Source organism: Lissotriton helveticus, chromosome 9, assembly GCF_964261635.1.
Source record: "Lissotriton helveticus chromosome 9, aLisHel1.1, whole genome shotgun sequence".
NCBI classification, from domain to species: Eukaryota; Metazoa; Chordata; class Amphibia; order Caudata; family Salamandridae; genus Lissotriton; species Lissotriton helveticus.
The window spans coordinates 364,045,680-364,062,504 of NC_136070.1; the positions used below are offsets into that span (position 1 = coordinate 364,045,680).

General features: G+C 46.2%; 1 protein-coding gene across 2 annotated transcripts in view; it reads right to left on the reverse strand.

Annotated features, from left to right (window-relative positions):
• Positions 1–16,825, reverse strand: part of DICER1 (dicer 1, ribonuclease III) — a 561,110-nt gene that overhangs the window by 153,399 nt on the left and 390,886 nt on the right. The gene's annotated exons all lie outside the window — the stretch shown is intronic.

The following is a 16,825-nucleotide window of genomic DNA, read 5'->3' on the forward strand; positions in this document are numbered from 1 at the left end:
TGATGTTGGATTATGAGCAATGGGCTTGGCATTTGCAAAGAGCATACCAAAACCAGAATATCTCCAGAGCCCATTGCAAAGTCTCAACTGTGTCCATTTCACCACACAGGGGTTTGAATGGAGCAAAAAGAGCAGTCGAGAGTGGCCAGGGGGATGCAAGGGCAGCCTCCACCGCCACTTGTGGCTGGAGGGGCGTCGGATGAAGCCAAAAGTGAGGAACGCTGGCTTGGGCGCTAAGGGAGTACAGTTTAAAAACCGGAGCGCCCAGACATCCCCGCAATAGAGGAAGAGTCAGTATGCTGTATGCGACTCTGGGTTGCCGGCCCGCCCAGACGAGGGAAATGATGAGAGAGCTGAGCCTACGGAAAAAGTGAGCCGTGAGGGGAATAGGGACATTAACAAATAGATACAAGAACTTCGGGAGTACAACCATCTTGGCGATGGCAATAAGGCTTGCCAGAGAAAGGGGTAGACACTGCCAAAGCTGGATCTTAGACTCTAACCAGTCCATAGCGCTGCCGAAATTAGACTTCCAGAGCTCGTCCACGTCCCTATTGAGCCAGATTCCGAGGTACCGGGTGGGTCCAGACGCCCATACGAATGGAAAATCAGAAGAGTAAGGGACAGTAGCATCGATAAGAGGGAAAAGGATGGATTTACTCCAGTGACCTGGATACCAAAAAGTCCCCCAAAACTAACCGCCTCACGAATCATGGGGCCAAGATTCTCCTGGGGGTTACGAACATAGAGTGTGACGTTATCCGCTTACATGAAACAACCAGGGCACGAGCAGCAAAGCCGAGACCTTGTTGAGTATAGTGCTGTTGGAGTCGAGCTGCAAGGGGTTCCATAGCGATAGCGAATAACATGGGTGAAAGGGTATCGAAATATTGATCACGTGTGTCTTGCGTGGGGTGCGGCCCCAGCTGTGTACACCTGGGAGAAAAAGGGGGTGAAGCAATCTATCACTTCACCAGGGGAGACGGTTCTTGCCGGACCCCCGTCCTGAAGCGCGGTGATGAAGGAGGCAGCATGGGATTGTTGTAAGAGATTGGCCAGAGTCTTGCCATGGAAGTCCCCCTCACCATAACATCGCAACCTCGCCTCCGTGCCCAAGAAGGAGAGCTCCCTATTAGCCTTGTCAGCGAAATCAGTAAACTTGCCCCGGAGCTGCGCCTGAGTGTCTGGTTAAGGGTCAACAGAATACAAGGAGTCTAATGCCTTGATATCACCCTCCAGTCTGTCCAGGGCACCTTGGATAGATCACAGCACACCAGATTGCTTAGAAATACACTCACCGGGGATCACCACCTTGAAGCCCTCCCAGAGAGTGGACAGGGAATCGATGGAGCTCTCGTTGAGATCCAAGGTAGTTAGTGATATCGGTCTGGATCTCATCAAAAATACTGAGTCCCGTAACGCGTTAGGGGGCAGACGCCAAGAGAACGCGCGGTGAGGAAAGAGAGGGAGTTGAATACGGAGGCGAACGGGAGCATGATCGGAAAGGGTACGCGCCATATGTTGGGCCGAGAAGAGCCACACAAAAGCCACTGGCGTAGCAAGTCAGAGGTCCAAGCGCGACCAGCAGCCCCGAGAGCCAGTCATGCATGTACCCTCGGGCGCCACCAGCGGGGAAAGGACCGTGCAGCGGCGGATTCAAAGGCCCAGGAGGGATCCATCAACGCCCCAAGGTTAGCAAAAGCAGGATTACGTGGAGCGAGGTGGAAGCTCCGTCGTTGTCTGCAGTACCGTGGTGGATAAACGGCTTGTCCGGCAAAGCCCACTCAAGGTGCGGCCATCTTGCAGTCGGCTAAGTCAAGCCCCCCAACGAGAAAGGTACTTTTACTGGTTCTGTCCACACTCCAGCTGGCCCATACCGACGCGGTTGCTGAAACAGTTAGCTCTGTTTTCAGCATCGTGGTAGCACCGGACAGAGCTACCGACTTGTACAAACGGTGTTTTTTGAGGTATTTCTGCCATTTTAAGGATATCTTGCAAAGTATATATATTTCCAAAGTACTGTATGTTGGATTTTCATCGGTTTGGTTTTGTGCTGGATATATAAAAATAGTGGATATTTTTCTAAACTGGTGTGGTGTCCTTTTGTAGTGTTTTCACTGTATTACTGTTGGTTAGGTGCAAATGCTTTACACACTGCCTCTGAGCTAAGACTAACTGCTCGTGCCAAGCTACCAAAGGGGTGAGCAGGGGTTATTTTAAGAGTGTAATCCCTTACCCTGACTAGGAAGAAGGGTCCCTGCTTGGACAAAGATGCAAACGGTTGCCAACTAGAGAGACCAATTTCTATTAAGGGCATTTTAGTTAACTTTAATAGTTATCTTAAAACCATCACATATGAAATCTAAAGCCAGATTGATCCCAAACACAGTACAAAAATCCAGGAAGAGAGCAATCAAAAACTAGAAACTTAAATATGTGGCACATCCAGATGCACACAAACATATTTTCCTCCCACTCACACATCATACATGTATATAAACAATCTTTTCACCAAGATCTTAACTCTGAAATACTCTGAGATTGGGTCAGGTCTCATCTCGGAGCATGTTCCCACTTAAATTTGAGGCTCAAGTTGATACTGACAAAACTTCAATACAGCACCCAATTCTGCTTACACAAAACCTCCCTTAACATCTTAAAAATGTCCCTGTATACTTCTTTAAAACAATTCTAGACTGAATGAATCCAAACAACTATTGTGCTTCTAAGCATCAAGGCCAAATATCACATTTTGGTGGTAACAAAGGGCAAAAACAACTAGCAAATTAAGTCAAGGGGAGGTAGAAGAAATCTAAAATCACTTTGACCAAGAACGAAACATGAGGCGCCTAAATTCAGGATTCCCACATCTTGCAAGGACTTAAAGACTACTACTCAAATCTTCACCCTTGACCATAAGCTCATGGAAGTATTCTTGAAAAAGGTGCTGGGGTTCTGCAGGGAGGATGTGTGGGGGGGGGGGGGGGGGGTGGGTTGTAGTCAGTTTCAGGGAGTAACAGTGTTCTATGATGGAAAGTAACCACTGGTCGGAAGTGATCTCTTCTCAATGGGGGAAAAAACCCTATAGCATTCCTATGAGAGGTGTACTGTGATCGGGCGCAAGGAGGGAGTGAAAGGGAGTCACTGATTGGTGTAAACAGCTTTCTAGTCGTGCCTTTCTTGGTTCTGCCTTTGGTATAATTCCTCTTGTAAACACCCCTTGAGTAAATCTGTGTAGACTGTGGATGATATGGCTGAATCCTTTGGTAGGATGTGGAAGATTTGTGGGATGTGTTTTTACTACTGCCGCTATACTGACACCTATGAAAGGACTATCATAGTGTGAGTGCCTGTAGGGTCTCTATCGCCCTCACTGTATCAGTGTTCTCCTTAGATTTCTCGAGCATTTTGATCCATTTATGGCCTGAACAGATGTTCAGCACGGAACTGCAGGTTTAACAGATACTGTTGGACTTCTCTCTTGAAGCCACAGACACGGAACTAGGCATGATGCTGGTGTTCACACCTCTGGCCACAGTGTTGGTTGAGTCGAGAGTGCAGCAGATTGTGATATCAGCCACAAGCTCCTGACCATGCTGTTTGCATTGTTCGAGGAGGTATTGTAGGAGTTCCTTCATTTCGTCCCAGTGTGCCTGGTTGCACTGGGCGAGCAGGTCCACCAGTGTACCAGTGTACGGCTGGTTGCACAGTCAGTATTTTGCCCGCTGCGTCAATCTTTTTGCTCTCCTTAAACCAGAGGTGGAGAGTCCCCTGTACACCTTGGGCACTTGTGCGCCGCGTTAACCACTAGAGAATCAGCCAGCAGATGTAAGAAAGGTCATTGGATGAGTGTTTATACCTTGATTCTACCCTTGGCATGACAGCCCGGACTTCGACCAACTCTTGGAACGTCTCAGGGGCGGTCTTCAGCATTCCTTTTAGTATAGGGAGGAACTGGAAGGTATGCTGTGTTTTGAGGAGTGTTTCAGCCAAGAATTCATTGTCCTAATAGACAAAATGGATGTCTAATTTGTAGATGTTCTGTGGATGACCTCAAATAGGTGGTAGTATCATCCGGCAAGGAGAGTTAGAGGTCAGGTTCTATGTCGCCTAGGGCATCAGCATTTTAGTCGTCCCATGGGTCATACCTCGGTGCAGGGTCACTGGCAGCATCATGAGGATCACATCGGTACAATGGGCTGTGATCCTCTCCCCCTATCTGAAGAGTTGTGACACCTCTGTGAAGCTTGATGAGGTAGCAGATATGGTGGGGGCAGTGAGGGTTGAGGAGGAAGAGAAAGAGAAAGAGGCTGAGAGGGAGGAGGAGAAGGGCGTGCAGGGATGGGGCTAGTGACCATGTCCTTGAGTTTTTAGTGCCTTGGAAGAGGTGTGGGCTCCAGGGCAATTTGTTCCTTAAAAGACAGCTTCCACTTCTTTGGCAAAGTATCCTGAGGGTTTGGCTTAGGCTTGGTAGTACATTTACCTATCTGGAGGTACATAAAAAGAATCTTCTGCCCAGGGTCAAGCTTCTCATGTAGAAGCTGAAGAATGGGTTGCTCCGAGTCCTCTGAGTTTGATGTTACTTTTGGCCTCATGGGGGTTTTCGCTGCAGGGTGTAGTTTTGGTATCGAAGGTGGTTTCAGTGTCGTGAGCTTTCCCAACAATGGTTGATTTGGTGCCAATGGGACTTTCAGAACCATGGTGGAAGAGCCTATGCACTCGGAGGAAGGCAGCGATTTATGAGGGGCCATTTGATGCGGGAGAAGCGAGCGTTGTCAGCTCTGAGGACTTCTGTTGGTACTGAACATGGCCCTAAGCCAGTGGAGGACCAGCAGAGCCCTATTCAGTCTATGGGCTGACACCTGACCCCAGGATGGGCGGTGCTCAGCCGGGGCATGCAGTGTTTGTTCAACCGCTGGTTTTGACTGGGTAGCCATACTAACCATCTGCTTCTTCACGTCTGGATCCTCCTCATGGTCTGGTTCAGCCAGTGAACTGACCCCCGAACTTGAGTGAAGTAGTTGGGCCCCGAAGGGGCCTGCTTCCTCCTGTTCTTCGACATCACGCTCCCCAAAGATGTCTGGGGTTTCATCTTCGTCCAGTCTGTGTATCCTTTGGAGGGCGCACCTCTGCTCATGTCGGTCACAAAGGGATTGGTTTTTTGGGACCAGAAGGTGAGGCAAGTCTGGCCTCGTCTCGTCATGCTTGTGGGAGAAGCAGAGATTACAGACTTGGTAAATCCAGGGGAACTTCGAATTATACTGGGGTAAGTTCTGGAAGGGCAACCTTTCCTTCACGGACCCGGCATTGTTGACCAGAAGGTAGAGGTGATACGAGGGAGGACACACCTAGATGTAGCTGAGGACCCAGCCAAAAAAGTCGGTTCATCGTCAGCAGCGATGAAGCAGGATCATGTGAAGAGCTGAAGAGTCCCGTCAAAAGGCACAGTTGCGTTCCAAACCCGATGGTGAAAATGTATCTGACAATTGAGCTTAAGCTCATTACCATCCAACGAAGGAGTCCATATACCTTGCAACTCGACACACTTCTTCAAAGAAAAGCAACTTGCAATTGTTTGAATCCATCTCTAGATGAAAGGAGTATGCAGAGCATGTGTATCTACAGACACACATACTACGTACCTATGGTTTCATGGCAATAGTGAGCAGGATATTAAGAGATGCTTGGTGAGCCTCTGGCTAAGAAGGATGATCACAGGTGAATATATAAAAAAACAACACTCAACAAACTAATGTAACAGATAAGAAATTAATTTCTTCTTCAGTATTGGGTCTTTCATAAATTCACAAGCTTAAATTAGAACAGCAAGCAGTTATCGCTACTACGCAGAAAGCAGCTTCACCTTCAATGAAACAGGTTAGAAAAACCAACTTAGATCGTGGAAATATCCATTGCACTATTCAGACTCAGGCAGTAGCCTGTGGTGAAAATATGCCTGTATAATGAAGCAGTTGACAAGGCACAGACCGAAACGCGCCCAACATAGACTGTTGCTACAGCCTGAACCGTTTTTTGAGAATAGAGTGCCGAGATTTCCTTTTGTGACAGAGACGGATATGTGTTGATTTTCGGCATCAGCGGCAAGACACTCTGAATGGCACCACACACGATCAGCTGCCGACAGGCAAAGCAGCATTGAGACGGGAGTATTATGAAGCAGCTGCACATTAAATACCAAAACAAGTTACTTACCTGTAACTTTGTTTCCCCAGTATTGGTAACTTTCATAGATTCACATGCTTTTGTATCATTCCCCGTCGTCGGAATGGGAGTCTCGGTAACAAAAACAACATAGCATTAGTTACAAAAGAGAAAGAAAAAGGCATAGGCCTCATTCCCTTTTGGAGCATATCCGCCTCTTTTTGTAAAAGAGACCAAACTAAGCATCAGCCAATCAGAAGAACCTCACCCCATAGAACCCTCCTGAAGGAACCTCGGAGCCTCAGATTTTCATAGCCGTTGTGTAACAGTAACCACGTCTGCTGAAGGCTGAGCTTTCCTCGGGGAGGAGGGTGGGCGCATGGGAATCTATGAAAATACTGGGGAACCAAAGTTACAGGTAAGTAACTTGTTTTCTTGCCTCAGTATTGGAACTTTCATAGATTCCCATGCTTTTGTATCAGAGTAGCCAGCAGTAAACCATAAAGCACATTTTGTGGCACAAACATGTATATATGTATAGGAATACCTCAGTATATATACTTTCATAAGCAAATAAAGAATTACACATAGGAAAAACTATTAGTACCAACATTAGAGACAAAATGTGCAGAAAAAGGTTGGAGGGATAGTAAGGAAAGCTCACCAATTAGTAAAAGGGGTTCCTCAGGACTACTTGGCCCACAGCTGTGTCTTCCTGCGTCAAGGACTCCAAGCAGTAATGCTTCGTAAAGGTGTGCACGCTGCTCCAAGTAGCAGCTCTACAAATGTCTCTGATGTACACTCCCGCGAAGAGAGCTGTAGATGAAGCAACGGATCTTGTGGAGTGTGCTCTGATCCTGCGGTTTAGCGGTTTACCCGCTGCTGAATGGCAATATATAATAGCACTGGAAATCCATCTTACAATACTTTGCTTTGACAGAGGAAGTCCTTTGCGTGGACCACCAAATGCAATGAATAATTGTGTAGACATCCAAAACCCTTTGGTGCTATCCAAATAAACTTTTAAGTACTGCTGCACATCCAGAGAATGGAGTGACTTCTCTGCTGGAGTGGAAGGGTGAGGAAAGAGAGATTTGAGAATCACAGTTTTTTTTAGGTGAAAGTCCGAAGGCACTTTAGGTATGAACTTTGGATTAGTTCTTAAGATCACCGTATTCCTTTTGAACTGGAGAAAAGGTTCCTGTACTCTGAGAGCCTGCAATTCCCCAATGCGTCTCGCCGATGTGAGGGCAAAAAGGAGAGCCAATTTCCATTAAAGAAATTTCATGTCCGTCCGATGTATTGGTTCAAAGGGATCTTTCATGAGTTGTTGGAGAACCAAATTCAAATGCCAAGTGGGAGGCGGAGGCCTCACCGGGGGAAAGACTCGGAATAAGCCCTTGAGAAATTGTTTAATTATCCTTGAGGACCAGAGAGAAGGTCCAAACGCAGAACGCCTATAGTGCGAAATCGCTGCCAAGTGAACCTTTATGGATGAATGAGCCAGTCCTGTCTCAGCCAAAGACAAAAGATAAGGCAGAAGTTGATGAGATTGAGAAGAGAAAGGGTCAACACCTTCCTTCCAGCACCAAATGCAAAATCTCTTCCATTTGGAACCGTAAGTCTTATTCGTGGAAGGAGCTCTAGCCTGGGAGAGAACCTCTCTTATTTCATTTGAAATGGGAAGGTTCATGAATTCGCGCTGCTAAGGAGCCATGCCGTCAGGTGCAATGAATCTGGATCCGGATGCCAAACCTGTCTGTGGGACATCGTGAGAAGGTCCGGAAGTGTCCGCAAAGGAAGAGGAAGGACGAGCGACAGAAGATGGAGTTCCGTGAACCAGAACTGTCTCGGACAAGCGGGGGCTATCAAGATCATCTTGCATAGTTCCACCTTGATCTTCCTGGTAAGCCTCGGGATCATTGGAATGGGGGGAAAGGCGTACACAAAGGCTCCTGACCAAGCTATCGAAAGCGCATTCCCTAATGACCCTCGATGGTGAAGGCTGCTTGCATAAGACCGGCATTTCTTGTTGGTCGGGTGGCAAATAGATCTATTGAAGGTTTGCCCCACTGTTGGAAAATCTCGTCCAGTACCATTTAGTTCAGTTCCAATTCGTGACTGACTGAGGACAGCCTGCTTAGTCTGTCGGCATTTTCGTTTAGGACCCCTGGTAGATGTTCCGCCTGCAGCGATATTCCGTGAAGAATAGCCCATTCCCAGATTTCCTGAGCTTCCTGAGACAACGGAAGAGATCTGGTTCCCCCTTCTTTGTTTATGTAATGCATGGCCGTGGTGTTGTCCGTTCGGATGAGAACATCCGAACCTCGCAGTCGAGGGAGAAACGCTTGAAGAGCCAGCTTGATAGCCCTGAGTTGTAGGAGGTTGATGTGAAGAAAACAGTGCTGAGGTGACCAATGTCCGCTGACATGAAGATCCTGAAGTACTGCACCCCAGCCCTCCAATGACGCATCTGTTGTCACCACCTGAGGAGACGGATTGCTTAAGAAGGATAGACCTTGGGAGAGGTTTTCCTGCTTCGTCCACCACAAGGCAGCTTTTTTCATTGCCGAGGTGATCGTCACTTTGTCGTCGAACGAACCGTAAATTTGCTTCCACTGTTTGTCTAGCTGCTCTTGAAGAGGTCGCACCCTCAGTCTTCAGTGAGAAATTAGAGGGATGCATAAGGAGATCACTCCCAGAAGGGATTTGTAACGGCGTGCTGAAAGATACCTTCTTTTTCTCAAGAACAGTGCCATGGTTCGCAGTTCTTCCTGTCTTTTTAAGGATGGGAAAGCCTTGTTGAGATTCGAGTCCAAGATGGCCCCCAAGAAGCCTGCAGTCCTGGACGGAACCAGAGATGATTTCTCCGTGTTGAGAGTAAGACCCGAATTCTGAAATAGGTTTGTACATGCCTTGACTGCGTCCCTCGCCGCCTCCCTGGACGGGGCCTTCAGCAACCAGTCGTCAAGGTAAGGGAAGACCTGAAAGTGATTTTTCTGCAGAAAAGCTGCTACCGGTGTCAGCAACTTGGTGAAGATTCTTGGGGCCGAGCGAAGTCCGAAGGGTAAAACCCAGAATTGAAAATGGCTCTTGGCTACTGTAAACCGTAGAAACCTTCTGTGTGCTGGGTGAATGGGTATGTGAAAATACGCATCTTCGAGATCGAGCGTGGTCATGAAATCCCCTGGATTGATGAGACGTTGTATGTCTTGAAGCGAGACCATCCGGAAGGATTGCGAAATGAGATAAGTGTTGAGCTCCCTGAGATCTAAAATAGGGCGCCATTTCTCCAGCGTCTTCTTTACCAGGAAGAACCTGGAATAGAAACCCTCCCCTTTATGAGATGAGGGGACCAGCTCCACAGCCCCCTTCAGGAGCATCTGATGAACCTTGAGCTGCAGGAGACTCAGATGTTTTGACGGAATGTCAGCAGGGGGCTTGGATGCTGGGATTTGAGTGAATTCCAAAGTATGGCCCTTTCGAATGATGTTTAGCACCCAGCAGTCTGATGTTATCTTGTACCAGTTTTGAAGGTATGGAGATACCCTGCCTCTTACCGATGATCTTGTGGAGGTGGGCACAGCAGAAGAGCCAGGACGCCGCTATTGCCTCTTGGACGTATCACGTCCTTGGCGATTCTGTTTCCCTCTAGTATTTGATCTGGAGAAATTCGAGGTTTGACCTTGTTTCTGATGATAAGGCTGGCGGTATTGTTGAGACCCTGAACCATATGATGAGTACCGCTGCTGAAGGTATGAGCCTCTGTAAGTGGTACTTTTGCCTCTGGCACCTTTAAACGGAGCCTTTCGTTATTGAAGTGTACCCAGAGACCTAGCTGTCTCAGTATCCTTCTTAATATCTTGGAGAGTGTCATCTATATGTTTTCCAAACAACGCCTCTCCATCGAAAGGTAGGTCCAAGATTTTATTCTGGATCTCCGGCCTGAACCAAGTCGCCCTGAGCCATCCCTGGCGACGAAGAACCGCTGCCCCAGCTAGTGATCGAAAAGCTGTTGTGGCGGTGTGCATGGCACAATCTATTATCTCCATCGATGTTGCTTCCCCATCCTGTAAAATTTTCCTTGCCTCACCTTTCGCTTCCTGGGGCAGCCGATGTAAAAAAGGCGAAATGTTACACCATAACTGGCGATCATACCTGCCCAGTATCGCCAAATCATTTGCTGCCCGCACCAGAATACTAGCCAATGAAGAGAATCTTTTCCCAGCATTATCTAGTCTCCTTCCTTCCTAATCAGGGGGAGTAATGAAAGGAGCCGACGGGTTGCGGGACGTCCTCTGTGCCGCCTGCGAAATCACCGAGTCTGGTTTTGGGTGCCCCGTCAAAGACGCCGGACCATCCTCGGACGCCTTATATTTCTTTTCCAGGCACGGTAGGACAGGGGCCACCGTAGCCGGGTTCTTCATAGCCTTAAGACCTTCCTCCCTTACATGCTGTACAATAGGGATGGATCTAGTCACCTTCTTATATGGTTCCTTAAAGTCATAGAGGAAACACTCAGTGGCAACAGACGGCATTGGTAGCTTGAACCTGCTAGATGCCCTCTCCAACAACTTATGGAACCCCCCGCCCAGATATCCACCGGAGGGGAGTCCACAGGGTCTGGACATGGTGACGCCGGGTCCGGAATTACGTACTCGTCCCATTCTAAACCCTGATTAGGCTCGCCATCAAGGTTCTGATCCTCATCCGAGGAATCATCCTGAATGCCTAGTGGCATTGAAGGTACTTGTGGAGCCGGTGTTTGCGGTTGAGACACCACCTAAGTAGACAACTCTGGAGAGATCATCAACGGGGTCATAGGAACAGGCAAGGCTTGAGTAGCTGGAATAGCAGCAGGCTGAGAACACCTTGATTTGTAATCCTGCAACATGTTATGGAGATCTTGCAAGAGAGAAGTTGGAACAGATACCATCTCTTGCCTCGTGAACTCCTGTGGCAGAGAAGAATGTTGATATGCACATTCCTGCAGATACTCTCCTTCCGAATCTGTCTCCTGACATTTCACCAGCAGTTGGGATGGACTGTGTGAATACCCAAACGATTCCTGATCCTCATAATCTGAATCCTCATCATCCTCCTCTAACAACAAAGCGGGAGGCAAGGGGGGAACCCTCCTTGGAGACGTCATGTCCGGAGTAATTCTCGTCATAGATATAGTAATTTTCTCCATCGATGACAGTATCGTCGACGATCCCGTCGATAGAGCTGTTACAGGTAAACCTGCTGTCTTCGGCGTCGTCGACTGAATAGACACCGCCGACGAACGAACTGTCGACGATGAGATGGGCGTCGTCGACGCTGTCGACGACGAGACCGACGACACTCCTGCCGCCATCGTCAGTCTTGTCGTCGAAGCACTCGTCGACAACACCGTCGTCGTCACCACCGTCGACAAAATCTTCGTTGTCACCGTCGTCGTCAATGTTCCCGTCGACATCATCGTCGACGTCGCTGTCACCACCATCAACGAGCCTGTCGACGGCCCCACTTTAACTTTGGGCTTTAACGCCTTTGTCGACGTCTTGGTACTCCTGTCAGACTTCTCAGAAGACTGAGAAGATGGCTTTTTGAAGGCTGGAGCAGTCTTCATCCCAGTAGGAGGTGTAGATGGTCCCTCTCTCTCCTTTACACTATGGTGATGAGATTCGACCGGACCCTGGCTCTCAGACTCTCTGGGGGTCTTTTTTGAGGCCTTAACTGGATGCACCACAGAAGGTGAAGGGGAACCCTACCCCTTTTGACTGACCTTCTTGAAGATGAGGCTGAAGAAGACTCCTCACTGTCGCTGGAGACTGTCTCTTTTCTGGACTTCAGCTTCTGGAGCCAGGTGAGGAGCCGACCCTCACGGTCCCGGAGGGTCTTGGTAGAAAAGGTGCGGCAGATCTTGCAGTCCACAGCCTTCTGATCAGGGTACAGGCAGTATATACAATCTTCATGCCTGTCCTCAACAAAGAACCTTTTCTTGCCACAGGTGGAACATGGCTTGAAAAGGGCCTTCTTCTTTCCTTATAAGACATCCTGGAAGGGACAGCCAACAATTCTGATGAGAAAACCTGAAGAAAAAACCTGAAAAGAGTAGAGATTGAGCAGAGCTCAAAGGAGACTCCCTAAGCACACCGTGCGGCAGAAAATCTGAGGCTCTGAGGTTCCTTCAGGAGGGTTCTATGGGGTGAGGCTCTTCTGATTGGCTGATACTTAGTTTGGTCTCTTTTACAAAAAGAGGCGGATATGCTACAAAAGGGAAAGCGGTCTAGGCCTTTTTCTTTCTCTTTTGTACCTACTGCTATGTTATTTTTGTTACCGAGACTCCCATTCCGACGACGGGGAATGATAGAAAAGCATGGGAATCTATGAAAGTTCCAAAATCCGGGGGCAACCAGCAGTTACATCTGCTACATAGAAATCCACTGCTTCTGATATGTTCCTAGTTAAATCACAACTTACAATAATGGTTTAAACAAATCATTTACTGAGCCCAAACTCAGTTGGCTCACAGCATTCAAATCCAAACAGTTTTTAGGTAGAAGCGCAGCAACCACAAAACTAAATTATATGCAAATGGTCTTTATTCCTTCCAGTTATTAAGCAACAGTATACTCAATCAATCAATCAATCATAGGCATTTATACCGCGCACTACTCACCCGGAGGGTCTCAAGGCGCTGGGGGGGGGGGGGTCCGCTACTGCTCGAATAGCCAGGTCTTGAGCTTCATTACTGTAGTTTGCAGTGAAAGACAGGGAAAAAGGTTGCTCCAAAAGAACGTGTGGGGGAGAGTAGTGCTCTAGATGTGCAAGGGGTGAATAGAATTCAGGGGAGGTGGTGAACAAAGATAGTTATGACAGTTCATTCTTTTGACTGATGATTCTCAGTCTTTTCCACCTGACCGCACGTAAACATTTCAAAATCAATTTGTACACAATTTTTTCAACACACAATAACAGTCTTCCTATAATTAGGTACAGTGTGTCAGCTGACACACGATCTATGTGGACTGAGCAAGCTGGAGAAACCTGACCGCTCTTGCATTGACTGCGGACTACTTGGAACGGTTAGCCTGTACTTTACCCTGCATTCAAGGATGGGGACTTACACTGTACCTAATTACAGGAAGACCCAGTGGATTCTAGCGGGTGTGTGACTTAGGCACTACACTGTCACTCAGGTTGCCCCTACCGTCCTGCGGAAGACCCGAAGCCAGAGGCCCGCAAGTACCCCTTGAGCCCCAAGACGGGTCGAAATGTCGACGCCCACATTTCATCCACCTTGCACCACGAGTCCTTGACTATAACGTGCCGCACAAGACGGTTATTGTGTGTTGAAAAAATTGTGTAAAAATTGATTTTGAAATGTTTACATGTGGTCAGGTGGAAAAGACTGAGAATTAATCATCAGTCAAAAGAATGAACTATCATAACTATCTTTGTTCACCACTTGCCCTCAATTCTATTCACCCCTTGCACATCTAGAGCACTACTCTCCCCCGCATGTTCTTTTGGAGCTACCTTTTTCCCTGTCTTTCACTGCGAACTACAGTAATGAATATACTGTTGCTTAATAACTGGATGGAATAAAGACCATTTGGATAGAATTTAGTTTTGTGGTTGCTGCGCTTCTACCTAAAAACTGTTTGGATTTGAATGCTGTGAGCCAACTGAGTTAGGGCTCAGTAAATGATTTGTTTAAACCATTATTGCAAGTTGTGACTCAATTCCTCCTAGAAATTAAGATCAGGACCATTGTTTTTCGTATCATATGCAACCCAGGTCCAGGACTACTGGGTCACCCCATTTTCTATAAGTGTTTCTAGTTAAGTCTGCAGTCAGTTTACCCACAAAGAGCTGATCTAATGCTATACCGTTTTTTGTCCTAAATGAAGTGGAATTTTAGGCATCCAAGGACATTCAGAGAATGCATTGCCCTCTTCACCAATGGAGTTAGAAAAGGGACTAGAGCATGATGTGTTTTTTTAGGTGAGTTAGATGGCTCCCTAGGCATAACCTGTAGACTGGTATGTATGAAAATATAATTTTTGGAGAAGTAGAGAATAGGTTATTTTATTGTGAAGGCCAGGAGACCTCCTATGATACTGAGGGTGGCGTGCTGAGGAAATTACCAGAAGCGGCCCTTGATGTACTGCGTGACTATGCTAACGGAAGAAAGAAGCTAGACTGAAAGTGCCAATGTATCAATATAGGTCAGCCAGCAATTTTTACAGCGCTTCACAGCACTAGTGAGGCGTGTAAGCGCTCAGACTTGCATTTGTATCAGAGTACCTTTTCGGAATGCGTGAAAGGGAGCTGGGTAAAATATAAATCATACTGAATACTGTAAATAAAGTTCCCTTTCAAAAAAATCCGCGAAGACAATGGAACTTCAAGTCCCATGATTCATAGCGACCGTCACACGTTAAAATAAACGTGACTATACCTGGAAACAAACACTCGAACGAGTAAGTTTTGGAGAAACGGATCCCTGACGCCTGGAGAGCCCATCGAAAACTATTTGAGGTAGGCAGTAGCCTGATAAAGGTTTATTTTCATATATGGTATCAGATAGGGTAAAAGAACAAGCACCGAGGACGGCAGTATTAATCGAAGCCACCCACCACGATTTACAGGCAGAATGCACAATCAAAGTCGTTTAGCGTGAACACAGAATTAACGAATTATATGCATGCACCAAAGCCCGCCCAGGCAGTAACAAAAGCGGCTCACTAATAATCGTTAAACCATGTATTATAGTTACTTGAAAAAACGCCATGTTCAAAACAAAGAGGCCGGGAAACCAGTTAAGTTGGGCACTTTAAATACGCCTGACATGGGGGCTAATACAGACATCAAAGAAGATGTGCACATTTGGTAATCAAACCTAGAGATGAAAACGGTTAACCCCAGCCTGATTAGCCAGATAACCAGAAAACTCTGTATATGGACCTAATCTGCCAGATAGGACTGAAAGTAGACAACTAACAGAGAGAAAGTCTAGTGCAAAAATTAACATCGTTAATAGAAAGAAGCCCAATACATGGAGTTGTTTCAGATACATACTGTTGGCAACACTCATCATAATGTATGTATGAGCTTTACTATCAACATCTGCCTGATCCTAATGGTTTGTCCATATGTTCCTGTTACAAATAGAAAGTTCACAGATAAGACCACGAAGGAACCACCTTGGCCGCGAGACCCAAGACCCTGTGCTAAGTAAGATTCTCTCTTTTGTTTAACTTAAGAGGATACTTTGAGACCTTAGACACAGGATGTGACCACTAATATCTGTATATATCATTTTTAGAACCAGATTGCACCGATTCAACCCAGCATTAAGAGGTAAACTTGAGTGCTGTATGTCTGTTCGTAGGTAGAAAGTTGCCCATTCAGAATGGATAGTAAGAATAGTTGTTGTTCTATGTTTTTCAGGATTCTTCATCTTGGTCCTGAGGAGAACCCCCACATATAAGGGGTTTCGAAACGCGCCGACCTTTTGTTTGTTCAGGCCAATCTGTTATTTCACTTTTCTGGTATATAAGAGTAAAATACAAAAAGAAGCCGGATGGCCTTTGTTTTGTTATTCAGGTTGTTTTGCGATAAATAGTTACCAATCAGTACCCCACCCCTTTAAAATAGTATAGAACTTAAACTTCTAGGTGAGGTACTCTTGATATTCTTTTCCTTTTTGAGTGTGAGTGGTAGATTGTAAGATTTGTATGATAGTATCACGGAATGATTGAGTATGTTGATGGTATAAATGACCTCCTTCTGACTTTCTTTAAAAAAATTCCAATTTCCATTTTTCAAATAATCCACTGTGGATATCCCTTTCCCCTGATTTTGATACAAAAAACAAGGGCTCACATTGTAATTAGGCGATTTGTGTAATTTTTCTCCAATGTTCAAACTTTTCTTAAAAATACGTATAGAAAAAATCATGAGAAATTAAAAGCAATTTGATTGAAAGATTCATTCTGACATAAATAGTGGTCTATACAGAACAGTTGTTTTGTTCATTGTTTTGCGAAATACATCAAATTACTGCGCAGTACTGGCATATAGTGTTGTTGATTCTCAGGGCTGAGAACAGCATCTGCTTATTTCAAGGACAAATCCTACCGAACACATTTGAATAGTTCAACTGTCTTATTTCACAGCACTCAATGAACAAGGACTCTAGCTAAATATTGAGATTTTCCTGCATTATTTAAATGTTTAGAAGGCACAACACTAAAGGTAAAGCAGCACCGGGAGCGGTATTCTAGGACAACATGAAATGACTGCGATTCACTGTAACAGACAGAACCCAAACAGATTTGATAAAATATTTAAAGATGCAAAGTTTTGGAGGACTTGCCAAATGGAATTCTGAAAAGATATTCAGCTAGTGAATAATTAATTCTGAAGTTGAAATGATTTTTAAAGCCCCATTGTCTCAAGTATCTACTGCATAAATGTGAGAAATGGAGGGCTAAGATTAGGGTGCAAAGAGCACAGTGCAATTGTAACTACCTATTGGGCATCTCTTCTGTCCATGCCACTGAAGAGGTCCATACTCCCACAGCTAAAGTTCCTAGTCGATAACCTAGGGATTTCCCCCTCCCCCAAAATCATCTGCAAGAATAAAACATTCTCCACAAATAAATGG